Consider the following 25,890-nt stretch of genomic DNA (forward strand, 5'->3'; position numbering starts at 1 on the left):
TTATCATCAAGTCAACTTGAATTTATGCCTATAATTCCATTAGACACAAATTGGGGGAGATTGTTAAGAATATGTTATAGTCTTAATGATAATTTACCAAAACTCCCTAAGTAGATTTATTAAGTATCTTTTGTAGCCTTCAACAGATAACTACAGTTAGTCTATCCGTTGATGGAGTAGCTTATGTTAATAAGTATGCAATACATTTTGTACATTAGAATAGGTGGATAATTTGGTAGTTATTGTAGTTTTTAAGTCATGTTGACTACTAGCAAGATATACAAAATAGAAGGGCTATGTGTAAATATAAAATGCATTGTAATTTTATATAAGTGAAAGAGTATCAACTGCTAAGGAAACATCTTCAACTGCTAAACTACAAGTTTCAACGGATGACTCTACAAGATTCAATGGATAACTCAATATGCCTTCAACGGATAAGCAAGTCAAAACTTCAGCGGATATCAGATAAAGCTGTCAATGGATGCTATCAAGAAAGTTTCGACAAATGACACTAATATAGTGTCAACGGATAACATCTATGAAGCTTCAACAGATAATCAACAAGATAGCAGTTGATAGTGACTTGACAGAAGCTTCCAGAGTCATATGAGTTGATAGTGCACAAAAGGAATGTGACAGCCTGATTGCAAGTTTTAGAAGAAAATGAAGCATTTCCATTTTCATGCAAAACAAGCTCATTCAAAGATGTTGATTGTATTGGACAGAGAAATGAAGAAGCATGTACTTGGACATAACTGATAGGAATATAATTCTTGTCTTATTGCACATGTAATATTGGTGAATATATAAACCAAGTGTCACAAATATCTTAGAACTAACTAGAGCAACAAGTATAACAAGCAAGCTGGATCTTTAGTACTCTCAAGTTCTAAGTTGTAAGAAATACTTGTAAGCAGTTGTGTGCATTTTGTATCACAGAGATTTCTTCAAATATACTTCTCTGGTGGAAAGACAAATCCACCAGAAAGTTTTTAAACTTGTGTTTATTTACTTTGTGTTAGTAGAATACTTTTAAAGCTTTGTTTGCATTCTTTCATATTCACAAACACAGTTGTATATTTTACAAAGAGTTTTCAGAAAATCAAAAAGTAACCAGAATTCCATTCAGCCCCGCTTCTGTAATTCTGTTATTGAATTGTTAGGGAATAATAGTCAATAACTCCCGCCACGACCACTACAACCCGATGATAACTGTTCTAAATTTTAAGAAAAGTTTCACTACAATCTGGTGACCATGGTCCTAAGTTCTTATTCTATATTTTCACAAACCACGACACAAATAAAGATCCAAAATTATCGTTGTCACACCACACATATATACGATAATACATATCACTTTAAAATATATTATCACTTAGCCCATATTTTGATAATCGAATGTACACACGTAACACATAGTTTAGAAAACACTAGCAAAATCGATCGGAAATTTACTTCAAATTCTGACCAGATTTAAATTTTCCGTTTTGACTTTCTAAACGAAACCATGAAAGTTGTAGAGAATGAAAAGACCTTTCCGAAAAGTTTAGAACCAAAGAATTTCGACTTACGATGAATGTTTCACGATTTTTACAAGACTGTTGATTTTTGTATAGAAAAACCCTACGAGTTTTAATAATAAAAATGAGTAAGACGAATAAGATGTATTTAGAATATGATAAAACCCTATTATTTAACGTAGAAGTTATCCATATTAGAATATGATCCATATTTTAGGCCAATTAGTTTAATTGAGTTTTAATATCCTAATCATTATCAAATTTAATTCTTTAATTCTAATATTCTTTTATTAATATTGTTCTAAAAATTATGGGATATTACAGATTCACATAAATAACATCAACTAAAATATCTCATTTCATTTATCATGTCATTTTTTGAAAAAGTTTAGACTTAATTACAGTTTGATGGCATCAACTATTATTATTTTACACAAATTGTTTTTTAAATAATTATTGCCACTTTAGTGACTCACCTATTATCTTTTTAACAAATGATTGCATTCCGTCAAATATTTTTAACGGTTACTAGTAAATTCACTTTTCAATTTTTATTATCACACTTTCTTAGTTTAACTATTAATTATTATTTATTTATATAAAATAATAATAATCAAGGCTATTAAACTATAATCAAATCAAAATTTTAGCACTGTTAAAAAAATACACACAGAACTGGGAGAGCAAGCACCCTTGCATGTGATAACTTCGTAGTGAAATATTACCGGACTTGCTTTACGTTGTCGAGAAGTGAGCCTAGGGCTGTAAACAAACCAAACTGATCGTTAGGCTCACTCGACTCGTTTAACTCGACTCGACTAGTTAAGTAATCGAGCTCGAATTTGAACAAGAAAATATGCTCGTTTAGCTTATCGAGTCGTTCCGAGTTTTACAAGTGGTCGACTCAAACTCGACTCGAGATTGACTCGAGATTGACTCGACTCGTTAAACTCGACTCCATAAGCAATATGCAATAAAAAAATCTAAATATATACGTGAGCATGCTCTATTTTCTACTCATGTCTTCCTAATTGGACTGTGCTTAAATTTTATTTTATTTGGGTTGGGCCTTGTTTGAACTCTATTTGTGAAGAAACACCAAAAAAAATTAAAAAATTATTGACCAACTCGAACTTGACTCGACTCGAAAAGTTCGTAAACAACTCGAACTCGACTCGGTTGTTAACGAACTCGAGTTCGAACATGAAAATCTGATCATTAAACTTTTCGAACTCAACTCGAATTGTTAAGAAAAAACTCGAACTCGAACTGAAATTCGAACTCGTTAAGGAAAAAATCGACTCGGTTCGTTTAGAGTACTAAGTGAGTCCCTATTCGTACTTGTACAATTTTGTATGGTCGTGAAAAGTATAAGGCCCAGTGGGCTCAGATGTTAGTATGACCTTTTGTGCTCGCAAAGGATGTCAAATGTTTTTTACTATTATTTTATTCATTCCTAAGTTTCAAATACCCCCACAATCTATCTTCGAATAATACCAAAAATGCGTGTCGTTATTTCTTTTGATATGGTTTAGAGTACGTGGTTGTATAGATTGTACACATCTCCCTCTATCTTCAATAATTAGGAAGAAATAGGACTCCAATATATTTATAGTGGACCAAAAACTCTAACAATGTCGTTTAAACTCGAATATTACCAAGATCTTATAAGCTTCTAAAAATTGTTTGAGCAGAGACCCAAGTGTTTTATGCATGAGAAATCCGTTAAACTTTCATAGACCTGTGCTCATGAGTAATCTTGAATTTTAATATGTTAAATTTTATTTGTTTAAAAAAAGTATGTTAAATATTACATATACTTTTTATTTTCCAAATATTTCATTTATTCATATTTTTAAAATCAAATAAAACAGTTCATACAAAAGAAAAAAACCCACGTCCATCACGGACCTTTTGATATAGAAATAGGCTGAAATCACACATTATCATTACATCCACATCGGCCACTACTCAAACCTTGCAGGGTTATCTGTAATCTTTCTACACAGCTTGAAGTACAGGGGAAACTTTCATATCGACAGTTTCATATCATTCATATCATAGTGTGCAAGGGAGAAACAATCTGGCTAAAAATATCTAAGAATCCACCAAGCAGAAATACTTATAATGCAAATGTCCTACCATTCTAACGAGAAGCTGATGCATAACCAGATCGAGTAAGAAAATGGTTGTAAACATAATGTACAATTGACGAGAATAGGGAGACACATTTATAGAGTGAGAATTGTGCCTGCGTCTGTCCCCGATATTGAGAACCCATAAATTTCAAAGTGGCTTTTATAAAGATATATAGCTTGCAGTAAGGCCAGCAAAAAAATCGAATTAAAACCGAAACCGAACCGAAACCGAAAAAATCCGGAGAAAATCGAGTCGAGTAAAACCGATCCGTAACCGAAAAATAAAAAACCGAACCGATTTATATGGCTCGGTTCCGGTTATGTGTTCCAGCCGAACCGTTAAAAACCGAACCGAACCGGTTAGTAATATTAATAAATTAATATTATATTTTACATATATAATTTATATATCATTTATGAATTTTGTGAGTTGTATGTTTACTAATTTTGTAAATTATCTTTGATTGTAGATGCATTTGTTATCACTATTTAATAGGTAAAAAAACACACTTGCAGTGGTATTTACTTAGTCTGCTTAAAGAATTCATGTTTCTTTCTACTTAAACAATTCATCTAATGAATTATGAATAACTAGATATCTTACTGCCAACCAAGTGTACATGGATCAATTTTCCGGTTCCTTCCTCTTCTATTCTGTTCTTTTCTGGGTGATGCACATCTATTACTAACCTTGGGGAAAATATACTAAGATGCGCCATGACTGTTTGTTAAATAAAGACTTGTCATAAATAATATTAAATATAATATTATTTAATTTTATATTTGTCGATATTGTAACCGAACCGAACCGATTATAACCGAACCGGAGTTTTTTAAACCGAAACCGAATTCGAACCGGCAGCTGCGGTTTTCGACTTTAAAAACCGAGAATATATGATTGCGGTTCCGGTTTCATACGAAAACCGAGCCGAACCGGCCTATGCTCTCCCCTAGCTTGCAGAATAAAATGCAGAATAAAATGTATGTTAGGGTCCACCTATGGTCTCCAGGATTGACTTTGTTTTTATAATTGAGCAATGAAATATTAATTATTATAATCGCTCTAATAGACATTTCAAACTTTGGAGAACACGTGAAAAATTTATATAAAAAGAAATGAAATCCAATACAACATATACTCCCTCCGTCCCCGTTAATTTCTATATATTTACTATTTTCACGTATTTCGAGGCCTCTATGAAATATAATTCCATAATGTTTTTTTCAGAAATTTTTTTGAATAAAAGTTTAAACATGAAACTTTTATTCAGAAAAAAAAAAATTTAAAAAAATATTTTGGAATTATGTTTTAATTGAAAAGCGTGTCGAAAAGTAACGTATAGAATTCAATGGGACAGAAGGAGTATACACTTGAATACAATCATAATAATACATTATTAAGAACTGATATAATTATGGTTATATATAAGCCGTGTCAGAGCATCGGCAACGGATGCACCTGTTAGCAATAAAATCTATGTGACAGCTAAAATTTTAAAAATATACATGATATGTAAAAAAAATACAACTCACCTATTAAGTATATTTTTAGATGCCGATAAACGCTAGATTTGTTGATTGAGCACCATTATCTATATTTACTACACGTCATTTCCCTCTAAAAAAACTCTATCCCCGGTTTTATTTACCTCTAAAATGAAGAATTCTCCCGTTTTAACTAAGGCATTTAGATGTATACTAGTTGGTAACCCGTGTTTAATTAAAAATAACAGTATGACATTATTATTTGCATAAAACTGAAACTCATAAATACAGATTTAAATATAATATATAAAATACTGTTAAAATATGTAGTTAAAATAATCTAAATTAAGTGTAATTCTAAAATTTCACCGTATAGTTCTATTTATGCATACACCTAATTATTATTTACTTATATAAATCTGACATGTTAACTTACTAATGCGGTTATTTTAAAGTAAACCGACGCTTGGATGTTCAGTAATAAATAAAAATTGAAGGGAAATAAAATTTATAGAGAGTAGAAGTTAATTTTTGTCGGTTGAGATTTTATTACATAAAATTTTAAAAATAGTTGTATAATTTTTTAGTGAGTACCAATATTTAGGACCTAAACATGGTTTACTTCCCAAGATTAAAAATATAGAATTAATATTTTTATAGAATTATTCATAATCTATGTGAAACACGAATTAAAATTAATATATTAATATCAATATTAAATTGGTACTTGCAAAAAATAGTTATCTGGTTAAAAAGAATCGAATCGGTTATGAAAGTTTTCACTATAATTCTACTTTTGCATTGTTTTACTTGATATAGAAATCTAACATATTGGTTTTATTTTGTGAAACGAATTGTATCTCTATCTTATTAACCAAATATATGTTCTTTAGATAATTTAATATTAATTAATATAATTTGATAATTATCTTATAATTAGCCTTTTCAATATAGTTTATTTAATATTACCTAATTATCGATAAAAATTAATTTACAAATTAAAAGTAAATAGATGTTATTAAACGTAATTTAATATTATTTAATATAATCTAAATACAACCCATCAATTTGTTATTGTTAAAATATATTTTTTAATTCAAAGTAAATAAACGTTCTGATGGACAGTAACAAATACAATCATTAAATCAATAATTTTCAGTTTAAAAGTTAATAAATGTTATTAAAGTCATTTGCTATTACTTAATTATTTTTAAAATTATACTATAGAAAATAAAACCAAGAATAGAAGTCAATTCGTGTTAATAGTTTACTTTGTAGTTCATAGTTTTTCAATATAAAGTAAATCTATGTTATTTTACTTAATTTAACTTAACTTAATAAATTTTTAATACAATTTATAAATAAATAAAGTTTACAGAGAATATAAGTCAATTCATGTTAGTTGTTTACTCAATAGTTTGTAGTTTTTCTAAAATTAAAAATAAATATAAGTTACTTTATTTAATTTAACATGACTTAATAAATTTTTAATATAATTTACAAGTCGTTTAAAAAATATTTTTATATATGCAATAAATAGACAATTGGATGAATACTGACTAAAAAGAAAATAAAATTTACAAAAAAAAAATCAATTTATGTTAGAAACAAAGTTTATTAAGAATAGAAGTCAAATGTCATGTAAGTACCAAATTTGGTACTTTGGTACCAAAGTACCAAATTTGGTACTTTGGTACTTTTAGCACTAAATTACATATGGTTTCACTTATTAATAAATAGTATAGATAATAGATAACCGTGCCACACACGGTCCGACACACGGGCCCGACACTAAAAACATGGAATTAATATTTATAACACGGGCCCGACACTAAAAACATGGAATTAATATTTATAGAGAATTATTCATAATCTGTGCAAAACACCAATTAAAATTAATATATTAATATCAATATTAAATTGGTACTTGCAAAAAATAATTATGTGGTTAAAAAGAATAAAATTTTTCACTTTAATTCTAATTTTGCATTATTTTACTTTGTATCTTTATCTTATGAACCAAGTATATGTTTTTTAAATAATTTAATATTAATTAACATAATTTGATAATTATCTAATAATTTGCCTTTTCAATCTTTGATTTTTTTTACAAATAAAATAAGTCGATTTATGTTAAAAACAAAGTTTATTGAGAATAAAAGTCAACCTACGTCAGGCCGATTTGTGTTAAAAACAAAGTTTATAAAGAATAGAAGTCAACTTATATCAAGTAAGTACCAAATTTAGTACTTTAGTACTTTTAACACCAAATTATACATTGTATACTTTGTTCATCACCTTTTTATGTAATGTGAAAAGTGGAATTATTTTATAAAAAATTGTAACTTTTTTTATTGTTAATCAAATTTCATTAAATACTTATATATTAATTTTAATATATATTTTATAATTTTAAAATTATTAATAAACTAATATAATAATAATATTAGTTAAATATTTTATAATATATGAACATAATATTTTTAACTAATTCTTCTGATATTTATATTATAAGAATAATATCTTTAAATATGTTTAATTAATTTAATATTTTAGTTTCACTTGTATTCACTAAAAAAATAATTAGCTGATTTTTAATAATCTATTCACAATTATATATGTTAAAAAAATCATTTAATATAATTGTTGAAATTTAAAAATAACAATAAAACTCTTTTCAAATATAGTTAATCATTTTAGCTAATGTCATTAAAGTAAAATTACTTACAAATTTAATAAATTTTAAATAATATCTATTTTGTTCTATTTTAGCTAATGAATATAGCTAACAGTCTTGAAGATGTTCTTTAGTAGTTGGTTAGTATGCAGCAAAATTTTCATTAACGTGCAGTTTGGTGAATGAATTGTGGGGAATGTTCATTTATGGAACTGTTTTCACAGACATAATGAAGGACGCAAATAAACTTGGCAAACTCCCGCAAGGACATGAATTAAAACTAGACGAATCATGGCCTCATGTCAATTATACAACAAATGCCTACACTTTTGCAAACCAACCGGAAAAGCAAAACGCCAAAAATTAATGAATTGTCATGAGGTGTACATACACATTAATACTTTAGTATCATGAGGTGCAGAAGAGAACTGGTTCGGCATTAGTTAGGCAGATAGGCTAATGAACAATTGTGCAGCAAAAGTGAGAACTATAAACTCCGACCAGATGTGCAGTTTGTTATTAAAATTTATCAGTTAAAGTAGGGTGTTTTTTTTCCATTTGTATTGTAATACCAAACTTGAAAGTACTGGAAATGCTGAACTAGAAAGCTATGTAGCACTAGTAAAAGGCACATGTACAAGAAATAAAACTTAAATGCTCTCGTTCTGAAACAACACACCTCAGCAGTCCATCCCCGAGACCATGAATCAATTCTTAGTATGCACACATCAGATAAATAGACTATTTTCCTTGTTAGTTTTTAATAAAATAACAGAACATGCTAGAAAACAGTAGATCAGGTTGTAAATGGAGAGCTTACAATTAAAATGTCACAAGTCACTTGGCAAGAAAAGTGAGAAATCAGGAAAATTGTGCAGATGTCAAGGAGCATATTGAGCACGAGGCTCTGTCATAGAAGCTTCCAAGTAAATATAAAAGAAGTAGCCAAAGCCCCTGCATGCAACCAGAATGATCAGGTACAAAAAACTTCTGCAGGTATACTGCTAAAAATTTTTGATGTAAGAAATTCTTATGAACCATTCTATATATATTTGCTTTTTCCTTCCTATTAAACAGCCTCTCTACTAATTCACACTGACAACAAAATAATGCAGAACTGCATTTGCTGCTGTCACAACTAAGTGATGAAAATTTGTCACACCTAATCAGAACGAATTCAAACATGGTATTTTAAAGATAGAGCACATGATCATACTCGTTTTAAGGCGTAGGTGACCACTTGGTACTGGTACTGGTACTGGTACTGGTACAACGTTAAAAATAATCAATATGGAATACATTTTAGGTAGAACTACTGACCTCCATATATAACAACTTAACTTCAAAATTTTGTTCATACTTGATTATTTACAAAAATTCAGAAACTCATTGAATGTGCACAAAGGTTACTTCAATTTTCTACATAGCAATAAGTTATATTACTCCACGTTGTTCTGAATTTATATCTTAGTAGTATTACAAAAAACAGCATAATATTATCAATAAAAACACTAAAATCATAAGTAGGAATATCTTGATCCGATAGGGAAGTGAGGGACCAGTACTGGGGAACCTTCAGATTGCCGGTTGTCACTCATCTTTAAAATGTCTCCACTTTTGCCATATGATATGGATTCACAGTTCTTCTTCGTGCTATCTAGGGTACAGGCATTAACAGCAACAAATATTTTATCATCTCCTTCAACAGCAGTAGGCGATGTCGAATCCGTAAAGCAACCAAAGAAACTAGAAAACAAAGCCATCAAAAGTACAGTGGAATACTTATTTTGGTTAACACCTTTCTTGAGTTTGAAAGCACTGATATTGTAACTTGTACTATTGATCCTCTGTATGTGTATATTTATAATACTTAGCAGTGGCCAGTAGCATATGTTATTGTAAATCTGATATTTCAATTGCTTCGGCTAATTAACATATAATATACACTAATACACAACATTAAGTTATTCAAACTTACAAGCATTCTTGTTTCTACAGGTGCTGACCAACTGACCCAGTCAGTTACGTAGTCAGATTTACTTGACGAAGAAGCACCCAACTTATCCTACTACGTAGGAAGTTTCTCTTTCATTTAGTTGAATTTTAAACCATATCATATTTCCTAGAACCATCCGTCAAGACAAAATTTTATTAATTATGGACTTTTCTTTACGATGAAATCAGAACCTGTCCCTTATAATTGCTGAGGTCGTCGTTAAATTCAATTACGGTATGCTAATGTCATTGAAAATCTAATTAATGAAGAACCGCCGGTTTATCCTTTAATGTGGACGGAGGAAAAAAGTGTTGCTTTTATAAATGGTTTCCTACAAAATGCTGATGACCGTCTGTTAATTACAAAACTCGCTATGTTCTTTGAAATAAGGTGTTTGACATTTTTTTTCAAGTAATTTAAGAAGGCATTTGAAAACTTGAATTTCATTTTAAATGATAGGATTTGAGTTGTCATTTCAAATATTAATATTTGAATATCCTGGATTTCAAAAATAGAATCCAAATCCAAATTTCTAAACATGTTATTTATTCAAATCCAGAATTTCAAATGAAATCCAGTTTTCCAAACGGGCATAAGGTATTTTTATCATTTGGTGAAAATTTATAAATTAATTAAAAACACCATTTTTAGTTATGTGATCAAATAATATTAGTATAATTTTGTGTGACAAAGTAAAAAAATGCATGTGAAAAATAAAAGCATTTTTTGTTAGATTCAGCTTAAGTTCTAACTTGATAGAAAAACTTCTCCAGTTGTTTCCATTTCAGAGCATGCTACCCATGCATTAAATAGTTTATAAAGTTTGATGTTACTTTATAAATTTCATAGTTTTATATTTTGGTCAGTACTATAGTAGATAGCAGGCGTGTTCGTTCTATTTTGGCTGATCCCGAGCGAGAATTAATAGGCAATGTACCATGCTTATTGCTACGTACGTTGACCCTTACTGGCCATTATTCATCCAATTGAACTCGTACTCGAAGGAGGGCAATCCATCAATTCAATTGAACCAGCTTCCTTGGAACCCGCCATTGAATCGGTTGGTGCCATTGATTCTCTTGGAGGCAGTGCAATAGAACGTCTACTTTTACCTTCTTTCTGATGTCTTCTTCAGTGTCATTAAGGCTAATATTAATCTCTTACAAGCAACTTCCCCATTTCAGTGTCAGAATTTAGAAACTGTACGTTTAAATTTGTAGTTTAAACTGAGACGAATTTCAACTTGTTAACGATTCTTTCAAAATGAGTCAAGGTACGAGGTTAAGTAGGAGCTACTTGTTAAACGATTTTTAGAGTATTTGTATAGGAACCCAATGGAGAATTTAATCCAATATTGATTTCTAATCTCTTTTGGACGAATTGAATTCTGCGTGGTGCTTAATTATTTTTTCTTCTTTTATGCATTGTCATGCACGATACCTTTTGGCACTTTGTTATGTGCTTACCTTCTTATAGATCTTCTTATAGTAATCCTTTTTCCTTTTGCAATTAAAGATTTACTCAGTTATTACATAAGCCATGCAATATATAATAGTTTTGGAGACTTGTTACGTACTTCAACATTTACTTCAAAATGTTACTGATCACTAGGGCTATCAAAACAAAAATGTTACTCATCACAAGTATATTACATTATTTTGTTTGTAATAGTGTGCTTAATTAAACATTAGAATACCGCCTTTGAAAAGAAAACTTAAGAAACCTTGATCCTGTACCACACTACAAGTAATAAGCAATTCTTTTTACACATAACAGGAAGATTATAAATAAGATAATCTTGATCCAATGGGAAAGTAAGAAACAACTAATTGGGAAGCTTTCGATTTGTCGTCGATCATCTTTGCTTTGTCTCCAAATATAACATCATGGAAACTGCATGATTTTGATTCACAGTTTTTCTCCGGTTGGCTATCTAGAGTAGTAGCAGTAGCAGAAACAACTTTATCATCTCCTTCAACAGCAACCCCCCGGGGCGACGAATCCAAGAAGCAGCTAAGAAGTACAGAAAACAAAGCCATCAAAACTGAATAGTACCGATGAAAATAGATACTATTCCTGTGTGCTTAGCTAGCGAAAATTATATTAAGTGCAACCTTGATGATCTTGTGTTTGTTTGTATGGTGTTGTGTAGCACTCTTTAGCAGTAGATAGCTGTAGTCGCTCTTTGTTGTTGATTTCACATCCCTCAGTTGGCTACAAAATATAGAGTCATAGAGACAACCAGAAGGGCGTAGTTCACATAATTCCAAGCATTATTAGCCTGCTCCACACGTATTGACTCTTCACCTAGCAGATTACATATATTCAATTTTTCTTGATAACCAAGCATATTACTTCGGAAGTTCCATTTGCGATTCCAAATTTCCTAGAAACTATCAGTCGAAGACTCGAGGAGATTTGGTTCATTTTGGTCTCCTATATATGCATGTTTCTGTCTTGGACATTTTAAATATACTATCTTATATAATCCTGTGATTAGACCTGACAAAATATGTCTGGATCCGAAAAACCGAACCGAAATCTATGAATCCGAGATCCGATCCGAGATCCTAATTATATAATTCGATAATTATCTGAAAACCAAATTAAACCGATCCGAAAATTACCCGAACCGGAAATTTAACCGAAAATGATCCGAAATACTAGAATCGATTATAAATTGGAACCGAACAAAACCGATTCATATAATATCTGAACCGAAAATGATCTGAAATAAGCAAAATTCATACTTAAATGTATCTTATATTCATGATAATTTAATTATTTAATTATTAATTAATGTAAAATTACATTATATTATATTAAAAGTACTACGTTTAATAAAAAGATATTTTTTTAAGTCTCAAAATATGAAAAAATAAATAAATTATGATCCGAAATATCCAAACCGAATTTAATATGAACCGATTTTTTTCCGAATTTTTTCCGAATTTCATCCGCTTTTGATTCGAATTAGACCCGAACCGAATCACATCCGATCCGATCCGAATGAACTCCAATTATATCATAATCCGAAAGTGGAACCGATCCGAAACCAATCCGGTTATCCGATTTTCCAGGTCTACCTGTGATTCACGGTTTTTTATAATTTACTTTTTCTATTTTTTAAAATTTTTAAAATTTAAATTTAAAACTTTTAATATACATATATATCATTATTTCTGACATTGTTGCAATACTATTTTTATTTTTGATTATATATTGTAATATTGTTGGAAAAAATATGTATATATTGAGAAATTTACGGATGAGTAATTGAATTACAACTATAATCTATATAGTACAATAACTAATCATGTTCTATCTATTGTGGTAACCATTGTATCATATTTTGGTGTTTGAATAGTAGTAAAATAATGTAGTCTTTTTATATTTTTATGATGATTATATCTCTAATCTTTATTTATGATTGTATTAAGATACATTTATTGTAATAAGATATAATCTTAATCATCTATTTTAATTATATCAAATCAACAGTTGAGATTATTTTGGGAGTACATGACCAAAATTTTGGATAATAAGTCCCAATAGCTAGGAATCGAACCCCTTATCTCATTCTCAAATTTCATGTCACTGTCATCATACTACATAACTTTTTGAGTGTAAACTAAAATTCTTATTAGATAAGTCATATCCTCTCCTTTTATCAAATTCTATTTTTTATTAATTTAACTTTTGAGTGAACAAAATGTTAGTTTATACAATTATATAGTTGTAATGTAAATTTTATAGTTAGACAAACGCGCACGCAGACACACACACATATCAATTATGTTATAATTGTTATGATATGTATATATATATATTATAAAATTAAATACTATTTATACTTTTTTTATTTGTTTTCAAAAAATCATAATTTCATTTAATTCAGTTTGACTTGTGTGCTTATCAGGTCAAAAGTATTAAGTTTAATCCATAAATACTTGTAATGAGTAATCAGATCAAACAAAATCAAATACATTAAAAGTTAATTTTAAAAAGTAATTCATTAGGCCATCTCCAAGTGCCATTTTAATGGTCGTTAAATCACGATTTTGACTTTTTATTTTGAAAAAATATAAAATTGTCATACTCACACAAATTTTGTTATAAATAATTAAAACTGGTGTATGAATCGAACCCCAAACATTCTACTTAAAAATTTCATGTCAGTATATGCTACATAACCTTTTTAGTGCAAATTAAAATTCTTATTAGATAAGCAACATCCTCTCCTTTTATCAAATTCTATTTTTATTACTTTAACGTAATATTGGTTTATATTATTTATGTGAGTAAGGTTTTTAAGTTTTTGTAGTTTTATTCTAAAATTTCATAAATGTCATCACTTTGTTATTTAAGCAAAAAATATATTGAAATTGTGTTGGTATCGAGAATCGAACTTATAATTGAATTTTATCTTGGAACCATGGTGCTATAATAAATTTTGATTTATTTTAAAAGTTTTGTTGAAAAAAAAAATTATATTTTGCTTTATTTAATTTTAACTTTTGAGTAAATAAAATGATAGTTTATACAATTATATAGCTGCAATTTAAATTTTGTAGTTAGACACACACACACACATATATATATATATATATATATCAATTATGTTTTAAAATATATTTTATAAAATTAAATATTTTTATAATTTTTTTGAATTTATTTTCAAAAAAAATCCTAATTCTATTTTATTCGGTTTGACTTGTGTGCTTATAGAGTTAAAAGTATTCGGTTAAATCCGGGAGTACTTGGAATGAGTCCTAAAATCTAAAAAAATAAATATATTAAAATTTTAACTTTAAAAATTAATTCATCAGGTCATCTCCAAGCAATCCTCTATTTTAAAATAACTTTATCTTCAAATTTCACCTTTTTTTTTACTTGTATTACTATTTCATCTTCAATCATTACTTCAAATTTTACTCTAAATCTACTTAATCACTATGTACAATAATTAAATAATTTTAAAATACAGAGAGAGTTGATCCTACATAATATAATAGAAATATATGAGATGGTTTATTATAAAATCAATATCTTCCTATCTACAATGTAACTCCAAATTTGGAGTTGCATTGTGCTTTCCTTTATTCATAAATATATGGTAATTTATCATTGGAGCCCTGTAACTTCATATATAGAGTGAGAAATGAAGTAATATGATATATAAAGATGTGATTGGAGATACCCTTGGTATGAATATGTATCATATACAAAATTAAATATTATTTTTAAAGATGAAACCAGTCGAAACAATATGCATTACTCTTATTCTTATCATTATTATATACATACTCCTAGATAACAGAAAAATATTAATTATAATTCATTGCGGAGGTAAAAATATTAATTTTGTACAAAATTGGGCATATATAAATTACACAGTGAGATGAGTAAGTAAATTTCGTATGACTCTTAAATAATTAGGTAATTGTGTTGGTTCAATATTTTTTCCCCTTTGATTTATTTTAGACTTCTTAATATTTAATCTGAGTAGATACAAGTTTGACACGAGCTAGACTTAAAAGTGGGTTTTATTCGACTAATGAAAAATCAGCTCGTGAATAATTTCAATGATGTGTTTTCGGTCGATATCTTGGCTAAAATGTTTGAGTTTTAGAACAATGAATTGGATTAGTCGAGCAGTGACATATAAAAATAAAATACAAATATTTAATTTAATATAAATAATATATTAAATGTAGTACATTTTATTACTTGTTATTAATTATATTACTAAAATAAGAAAATTAGTGCTGAAAGTTTAATTAAATTAGACAATATTCATTTTTACACCCTCATTTAGAAAATTTATTTTTTATCATGATATTTTCCTCAGTTTACTTCATTTGTTATTATCTTCTAAGAGAGAATGTTAGTTTTTTATTAGTTCTAAAATATTTTACACTCTCATTAATTTACCCGATCAACCCAAGTGTTAACAATTGAGAACTAAGACAAATTAGTAACGATTCTGCTCTCTCTTTTTCGCTCTTCATTTTTTTAATCTCAACGAAATAAATAGGGATGTGAATTAACATCGTCCCTCCTGACCCCGATCGATCCAAGCCTATTCGGGTAAGAGATTTCGAGAAGTTCTCGAGGGCGGGCCTAGCAACGAGAAATGTTTTATAAAATTTTGGGGATCGAGCAGAGTCTAGGATTAGTGTCTCCCCGCCCCATTTCCCCGACCCCGATTATATGTATATATTTATACATAATGAAAGGCATATGTCATAGCCTACTCGTTTATTCGAGTATTTAACTCAACTCAAATAAGAATGTAATAAGTAAATAGTGGATCTATCATCAGAGAGATCTCACAATGTAACATCTGTCAAAGAATAAAGAAACATTGTTCATCTGCAGACTTGAAGATTCACTGGAAGAAGTTCAAGAATTTGATCATGCCTCAGTGATATAAATCAAGATCGTGGATTTAATCAAGTGACAGAGATCTCGTCAGGGTATCATTTATTACAAGGATTCAATCAGAATATCAAAGTCAAGACATGAAGAAACGTCACGGAAGTTAGTCACTCATGAACCAGACAGTACATCGAGTGTCAGCATTGAAGTGGCGGAATTGATTCATAAGTCTCAGTGACTTTCAGAAGATTGTCAGAAGAATGGATGCTGCTCAGCGTTAGTATTAATTCTCTATTAATTAATTAAGTCATATAATTTAATTAAGAAAATAAATTATATCTGCAAAGATTAATTTATTGATTAATTGAATTAAATTGATTAATTAATTTAGAATTAATATTAAGGATTTACAAGATTTTAATTGGTTTAAAATCTGCTTAAATTCAGCAAGACAATTCATTTGAACTAGTATGACAATCGGTATGACAATTGATAGTCATACCGAAAGTCATGCCAATACATTTAATTGTCTTATTAGAATTTCTGTTTAGATTAAAATCTGTTATTAATTCAGCAAGACAATTTATTTGAACTAATATGACAATCGGTATGACAATCAATAGTCATACCGAAAGTCTTGCTAGCTCATTTTGATTGTCTTGCTAGTTGTAAATTTTGTCATACCGAAAGTCTTGCTGGCCAAAGAGATTGTCATGCCAGTACATGTTTACATTCGGCTGTTTGATAAAAAGGAGCAGAAGTCTATTATTTCACAATCAATAAAATAGAACACAAACTCAAGAACAAAAGAAAAAGGAGCAGAAAAATATTTCATCTCATCTGCAACTTCAAGATCAATTTCTAGATTGTAAAGTTAAATCCAATCAACTAGAAATACTTATCTTGTTCTTGTGCATCAATCTAGCGGATTAAAATCCCTAGAACTTAATCTCAAATCGCATTTAGCATTTGATCTTTTAATTACAAAAATAGAAAAAGTTCATGTCGAATTTATTCTAGATTTGTAATAATTGATTTGAGATTAATCCCTTGTAACCGATACCGTAGTTGTAACACCTTTCAAGTTTAATAAAAGTTTTATTTAACTTGAATTTTGTTTCACAATTTTATTCCGCATTTTATTCGATTAAACGGTATTGTTTGCATTCAACCCCCCCTTCTACAAACAAATTGGGACCTAACAATTGGTATCAGAGCCTTCTGATTAACGTACAAATCTAGATCCTAGACTTTTGTGTTTCTTTCACTTCTTGAATTTTTTATTCACTCAAAAAAATTCATAATGACTACACAAAAAGTTGGAACCGTTAAAATTCCACTTTTCGATAAAGAAAATTATGTTATGTGGAAGAAGAAGATGCTACTGTTTTTACAGGTTGCTAATCCCAAATATTTGCAAGTGTTGAAGAAGGGTCCAAAAATTCCTATGGTTATGGAACCAGAGGTAATAGAAAATGATGTGGTGATCACCAAAGCGAGAACTTATGTGAAGGATCCTGAGGACTTCTCTCCTGCTGAAATAGAAGAAGCTTCCCTGGATGCTAGCCTTCAATTAATCTTAGTAGATTCCCTTAATCCCCTGATGAATAGACATGTGATGAATTGTAAAGATTCCAAACATATCTGGGAAACTATTGAGATTATTAATGAAGGCACAGAGGAAGTTAGGGAGAACAAACTAGAAATCCTAACCTCTGAGTATGAATACTTTAAATCCAATCCAGGGGAAGGAATCACTGAAGTGTTTGAGAGGTACAATGCATTGATCAACAACCTGAACATTAATGGCAAATACTATTCCATCAGGGAGGTCAACAAAAAGTTCCTTTTAACACTGCCAACTCATCTCGAACATAGAATCACTGCCATAAGAGAAGCAAGAGATCTGAGTGAGATTTCTTTGGAAAGGCTCTATGGTGTGTTAAAGACTTATGAGTTGGAGCAGATTCAGCAGAAGGAAGTTTACGGGAAAGGAAGAGTGGCCAGCACGTCTACTGCTCTAGTAGCTGATGAACAACAACAACAACCACAATATCAACAACAATCTCAACAGTCAGAAAGAATGGTACAGTCTTCCAAGGTTGAAGATAATGTGATAGTAGCAGAATTTGATTCTCCTACTACAAATCAATCAGGAGATGATTATTATTCCTTGGAAGAATTGGAGCAATTGGAGGATGAGTCAATGGCCCTGATTGTCAAGAGATTCTCAAATGTCAGATTCAAAAGGAATCCCAAGTTCAAGTACAAGTCCAACTACAACAGATTCCAGAAAGGTGGATCTTCATCCTCTAACACCAGCAGTGGTGGGTATAAAACAGGGATGGTTGATCGAAGCACCATTCGATGCTTCAACTGTAATGAGTTGGGACACTTTGCCACAGAATGCAGGAAGCCAAAACAAGCTAGGAAGAACTCTTACGATTCTAATCAAAAGAGTAAATCTGAAAGGGCGTACCTGGCAAAGGGAAGAAGCTGGGATGATACTGACAGTGAAGATGAAGAAGTTGGGAATCTTGCTCTCATGGCTAATAATGCAAGCACCTCATCGTCAAGAAAAGAGGTAAAATTTACTGATGCTGAATTAGTTTATCATCTAGGAGGTTCCTTAGATTGTGCTCGTCGTGATAATGAATTGTTAAATCAACAAATCAAAGACCTTGAGAAAGAGGTCAATGAATTAAGACTTGTGCACATTAATCAAGATAAACTAAAAGAACAAGTATCTTTTCTAGAGAATAGAGTTGACTGTTATAGACAACTCGAAACTATTCTCAAAGACAAGATCACCGGTCTTGAGGCTAAGGTTAAAGCTTACTTTAATTCTTGTTCGAAGTCCAAAGAGTTTTACAATAAGCAAGCTGTTAATCAAACACATGGAATAGGTTATGATTACAATGCTGCTATTGGAAAATTAGGCATAAACTCCCCTCCTCATGTATGTGCTAAAGGCAGGGAAGTACCACATGTGCTTAAGGGTGTTGATGAACCCCTCTATAAAGAATCAATTACTGAACCATTTGATGAGACCTCTTTTATCATTCAAGAAGAAATCCGTGCTGAAGATAATGCTAATGAGAAAGCTGTCTCCAAGTCAAGTGTGTCAAAAGTTCCAGTCAAGGTTGTGAAAGCAACTGAGACTAACTCAGACACACATGAGTTGGATAACACAAATGCCATGTCTACCATGCATAAGTTGCCTATTGTTAATCCTTCTCATAAAGCATGTGGTGTTCCTGATTATATGTCTTGTGCTTTTAATCTGTTGTTTGCTTATTTTAATGGTAAGCATGTTTCTAATGATAAGACTACTCCTCGTCAGCATGTGAATAACAGAAAGCATGATAGGTCTAAGACTGCTAGTCCTCCTAAAGCTAGAAAGGAGACATTTGTGCCTAAGCCTAAACAGAAATTTGTCAAGGCTGTTCACAAGGTCAAATGTTCAGTCATTGAGAATGTTGAGAATATTGAAATTAAGAATGTTGTTTTGCCTGATAAAGGCCAATTTTACAAGTATGCCGGACCCAGCCAAGCTTGGGTTCCGAAGAAGGTCTAATCCATTTGTATTGCAGGGCATTAAACAGGTACAACCGGTAGTGTGGATTCTTGACAGCGGATCGTCAAGACATATGACCGGAGATAGAGCCCTGCTATCAAATGTGGTTGAGAAAGCTGGCCCAGTGGTTACCTTTGGAGATAACAGCAAAGGTTTAACGGAGGGATATGGCTGTTTGCTAGCTGGAAATGTTATCATTGAAAATGTATATGTTGTGCAAGGACTTGAACACAATCTGCTTAGCATTAGTCAGTTCTGTGACAACGGCTACAATGTTTTATTCGACAAGCTGAAGTGTCAGATTCTGCACAAGAAAAGTGAAAAACCCTCCTTAATGGGAATCCGGAAAGGAAATCTGTTCATAGCTGACATGAACTCTGGAAGCAATCTTGAAGTCAATTGTTTCTATGCAAAGGCATCGTCAGATGAGAGTTGGCTATGGCGCAAGAGACTTTCTCATCTCAATTTCAAAACAATGAATTCTCTTGTCAAAAGAGAATTGGTAAGAGGTCTGCCTCAGCTGGAATTCTCTCCAGAAGGACTATGTGAGGCTTGCCAGAAAGGAAAGTCAAAGAAAGCAAGTCATAAAGGCACTGACACATCTTCCATAACTGGTGTTCTGCAATTATTGCACATGGATTTATTTGGTCCAGTTAATATCCTTTCTATGTCAAAGAAGTGTTACTGTCTTGTGATAGTTGATGACTATTCCAAGTATACGTGGGTTTTATTTCTTCACTCTAAGGATGAAACACCACAAGTTGTGATTGATCATATCAAGATGATTGAGTTAGATTCTAACGTCCCTGTTAGAGCAATAAGGTCAGATAATGGGACAGAATTCAAGAATGCACTTCTCAATGGATTCTGTACAGACAAAGGGATTACCAGACAATTTTCAGCTCCTAGAACCCCTCAGCAAAATGGAGTGGTAGAAAGGACGAATCGTACATTGATTGAAGCTGCAAGAACGATGTTAAGTGAATCAGGTCTTCCAATGTACTTTTGGGCTGAAGCTGTCAATACTGCATGTTATACTCAGAATCGAACTCTAATCAACAAAGACTTCATGAAAACTCCTTATGAGATTTTGAATGAACAGAAACCTTCTATCAAATACTTTCATGTATTTGGTGCCAGTTGCTTCGTGCTCAAGGATGGAGATGATCGTCGTGGTAAGTTCGAGGCAAAGGCATATGAGGGTATTTTTGTTGGATATGGTAGAAGATCATATAGAGTGTATATCATTGATCAACACAAAGTAACTGAAAGTGTCAATGTTACATTTGATGACACTAAACTCCCTAGTATCCAAACTGAAGATCCTTCTGAGAAACTGAAGTTTGATGATACGTCAGATTCAGAATCAGAACATGGTCAAGAACCTGAGGTTGTTGCTGGTGAAGAACCTGTTAATCCTGATGATACTCAAGGCAATAGTGATGGAAACTTTAGCAACAATGGAGATACCACTGCTACTGACGGAGAATCTTCAAGTCAACATGGCAACAACTCAGGGGGAGATGCTGAAGGATCATCTAGTAGGACACAACATCACAATGAATTTCAAGGCGAATCATCAAGATCAAATCTTCCAAGACAGACTGTCTGGAATAAAGCTCACCCTTTTGAGTTGATTATTGGTGATCCAGATGTTGGAGTCAGAACTAGACGTGCTACTCAAAATGAGTGTCTGTTCTCAGGATTTCTTTCTGAGATGGAACCTAAGAAAATTGAAGAAGCACTGACTGATCCAGATTGGGTGATTGCTATGCAAAATGAACTCAATCAGTTTGAAAGTCAACAAGTCTGGAAACTGGTACCTAGGCCTGTACACAAGAAAGCTGTTGGTACTAGGTGGGTATTCAGGAATAAACTAGATGAAGATGGTGTGGTTACAAGAAACAAGGCAAGACTGGTAGCTAAAGGGTATTCTCAAGCTGAAGGCATTGATTATGATGAAACCTATGCTCCAGTGGCTAGACTTGAGGCCATCAGGATATTTCTGGCATTCGCAGCATTTTCAAACTTTAAAGTTTATCAAATGGATGTCAAGAGCGCCTTTCTGAATGGAAAGCTGGATGAAGAGGTATATGTAGAGCAACCTCCTGGCTTTGAAGATCCAGATCATTTGCATTTTGTCTACTTTCTTTTCAAGGCAATCTATGGTCTCAAACAGTCTCCAAGAAAATGGTATGACACTCTCTCTGAATTTCTTATTGAAAATAGCTTTGTTAGAGGTGTCATAGACAAAACTCTCTTTTCTAAAAAACATAAGAATGATACTATATTAGTCCAAGTCTATGTGGATGATATAATATTTGGGTCTACTAATGATAATCTCTGTAAGAGATTTGCTAAGTTAATGCACAGCAAGTTTGAAATGAGCATGATGGGAGAGCTGAAGTTCTTCCTTGGATTACAAGTAAATCAAAGGTTAGATGGAACATTTATTTATCAATCCAAGTATCTCAAGGAACTCCTCAAAAAAATACAATCTAGAGGACTCTGCATCAGCAAGGACTCCATCAACTACAGCTGTCAAGCTTGGACCATGTGAAAACTCCATTAAGGTAGATGTCACAAGCTACAAAGGTATGATTGGCTCGTTACTCTATCTTACTGCAAGTAGACCAGATATTATGTATGCTACATGTTTATGTGCAAGGTTCCAAGCGGATCCTAGCGATATTCATCTCGTTGCTGTTAAACGAATCTTAAGATATCTTAAGGGAACACCAAATCTAGGTATTTGGTACCCTAAAGAATCTGGTTTTAACCTTGTCGGATATACAGATTCAGATTATGCAGGAAGTGTTGTTGATAGGAAAAGCACCTCAGGGAGTTGTCAATTCCTAGGTAGCAGACTAGTCTCATGGTACAGCAAGAAACAACAAACAGTTTCCAACTCAACGGCCGAGGCTGAATATATTGCTGCTGGAAGCTGCTGTGCTCAGATCTTGTGGATTAGGAACCAACTACGAGACTATGGCTCTGTATTGAACAAGATTCCTATTTTATGTGACAATACAAGTGCAATAGCCATCACCAACAACCCTGTGCAGCACTCGAGGACAAAGCACATTGACATCAGGTATCATTTTATTAGAGAGCACGTCATGAATGGTACTGTTGAACTATTTTTTGTTCCAACAGAAGAACAAATAGCAGATATTTTCACTAAACCACTTGACGAATCCACATTTACCAGATTAGTTGGTAAATTGGGCATGTTGAATAGTTTTAGTGATTAATTTAGTTAATATATGGGATCTGTTCTTGAATGAATTTACAAATGAATTTTTCATAAATGAAAAATTCATTTGCAAATTTATTTTATCATTTTATCATATTTCTTGCTTATTTCTATGCAATATATATTATCTTATCTATTTTTATTTTCCCTACTTGTTAATTTAAAATATCTCAGAATATTTTATTTCCTCTAAAAATATTTTACTATGAATTTTATTTGCTAAAATTCAATAGAAATCTATTTTTGGAATAAAAATAATAAATTCTGATATATTGTCTTTATTTCTGTAAATATTATAGGTCTGTATTTCAGTTTTACCATTTTGTAATATAATTTCAGTACATTTATAGAGTATGTACATATTTGATTGTATTTCTTCTAAAATGACAATCGGCAAGACAATTGAAATTGTCTTGCTGAAAGTCATTTCGCTATATAATTGTCATATTAGTGTTTTTCAGTATAGTTTATACTGGCAAGACAATCGGTATGACTATCAATTGTCTTGCCAGTTATAAACAATATATATATATATATATTTTCTTTTATTTTATACTGGTATGACAATCAGTATGACTATCAGATTGTCATACCAGTTATATATACTCAGTGTTTATTTTGTTATTTCCTTTATTTCTGTTGTTTTTTTTCTTTTCCTTCTTTTGCCTGGTATGACAATCGGTATGACAATCCAGGATTGTCATACCAGCTGTCATATAAAGGAGCTTGTTTGTTTTGTTTTAAACCATTTCCAACAGTTCATTTCTTTTCAAAAATTCGAACAGTTTCTTTTTTTCTTCATTTTCTCTCTTCTCTCTCTTCGAACTAAAACCATCGAACTGCTTCCTTCCTTGCTCGAGTTTTTACTCAGCACACAAATTCATCACTTTGTGATATATACATACAAGTATATATATACAGAGGTGTTGTTGGATTTTTATTAAAAAAAAAACACAAAAACAAATAAAAATCAGTTTGCCCCTTCAAATTCAATTTGTGTTTGTTGATTTTGAACTTTTTTATTTTTATTTTAATTTCTGATTTGTGTCTTTTGGCGTTTCAAAACTGCGTTTGTGAGTTAAGAATTTTAACGAGATACATTTCTGTCTAAATTTTTCGATTATAATTAATTTAATTCGAATTATTAAATTAATTTAATTAATTCGAATTTTCTTAATATTATTCTTAAAATTCTGAAAGCGTGTGTCATATTATTATTTTAAATGGCTCTCAATTTCCAAATTGTCGCGCATAATCAGGTTGGTTATTTTAATCCGGAAAAATGTGATGTTGAAAAATTTAAGCCATGGATTAGATTTTTAAATGACCATTCGATTGTTAGCTCTGCTATTAAATCAAATATGATTTTAAACGTCGATCTACTTAGACTGATTTGCACAACCTCTACTGTGGCCGATGATTCAAAATCTTTTTCATTCACCGTCGCAAACATACAGTATGTAGTTGATGAAACAGTCGTCAATCGTGCATTAAATTTTCCACTAGACAATTTTTGTAATTTACCCTCTGAAAATGATATCACAAATTTTTTCAATGCTATTCACTATCAGGGGGTGATCAATTTAACCAAACTTTCTAAATCAAATTTGGTGTCTGAATGGGATATTTTCTTCGATACACTTTCCAAAGTGTTTGCCAACTGCACAAAATCCAATTTTCATAACATCACTTCCACTCTGCAGTATATTGGTCTGGCGGTTGTTTTCAATCAAAGGATCAATTTTGGCAAACTACTTTTTCCCATTCTCTTAAGACGTCTAACTTCTGCTTTACGTGATCATTCTACAAATCGTAGGGTATCATGTTACTATGCTCGTTTTCTCATGCTTATAGCAGATCATCTTCTCTCACCTGAACACAAAGCCCTTTTTGCTAACTCTGCAGTAACCGAACCCCCTCCAGTTAGCAAAAAGATTTACACTCGCCAAGACACAACCTTCAAATTAATGCAAGTTCCAGTACTTGTATCTGCTTTCATGGCCACTTATATTGCTTTACCTATTTTCAATCTTCCCGGCCATGAACAGCAACCTCAACCTCCAGTGGTTCAAGCCTCCCAGGCTCCTCCAACATCAGATGCTCTTCCATTACAGGTAGTAATTCCTCACTCTCACTCCCTTCCTACTTCTGTTGAAAGACCCCCAGTGGTTGATAGGGCTGACCATGAAGTTGTAGAACCACAGCTTCAATCCCAGGTCATAGAGCCAAACACAGAGTCACATTCTATCTCAACCTCTCCCCCACTGTCTAAAATGTTACCCAGAAGATTACTAGGAAGTAGTACATTGTTAAATATGAGTGAACCCTCAGCTCTGCCTCCTCCTAAGAAAAGAAGAACATATTCTAAGGCATCTGAAAGCCCATCCTTGTCCTCCCAACAGGACATGGACTTTGAAATGGCCAATGAACAGTTACTAGAGGCATTCTCTCAACAGGATGCATCTATTGAAATTCGCCATAGGGCCATGTCATCTTGTACTGAGTCAAGCACAATTCCATTACTCACAATGGAACCATACACTTCCCCAGATCATACTCAGGACACACAGCGAGGAGTGCACGTAGAGTCGGTTACAGTGCCTGCCATAGTTACGGCAGAAGAGCAGTCACATGCTTCAGAGGGAAAATCTGACTCTCCGCCATCTTTAATAGAGTCATTTTCTCTGTTAGATATATTTGATAATGTCATGGCTAATATGTTTTATGTTTAGATTTCAGATCTTATTTGAACAGGACAAATCAGTACTTAACTGATCAGTACTTATACTGGACGTCAGGACTTAAGGGATATCAGTACTTATGTTATCAGGAGATAAGCATCAGGAGATAGATATCA

Source organism: Apium graveolens, chromosome 7 (assembly GCF_009905375.1).
Source record: "Apium graveolens cultivar Ventura chromosome 7, ASM990537v1, whole genome shotgun sequence".
NCBI classification, from domain to species: Eukaryota; Viridiplantae; Streptophyta; class Magnoliopsida; order Apiales; family Apiaceae; genus Apium; species Apium graveolens.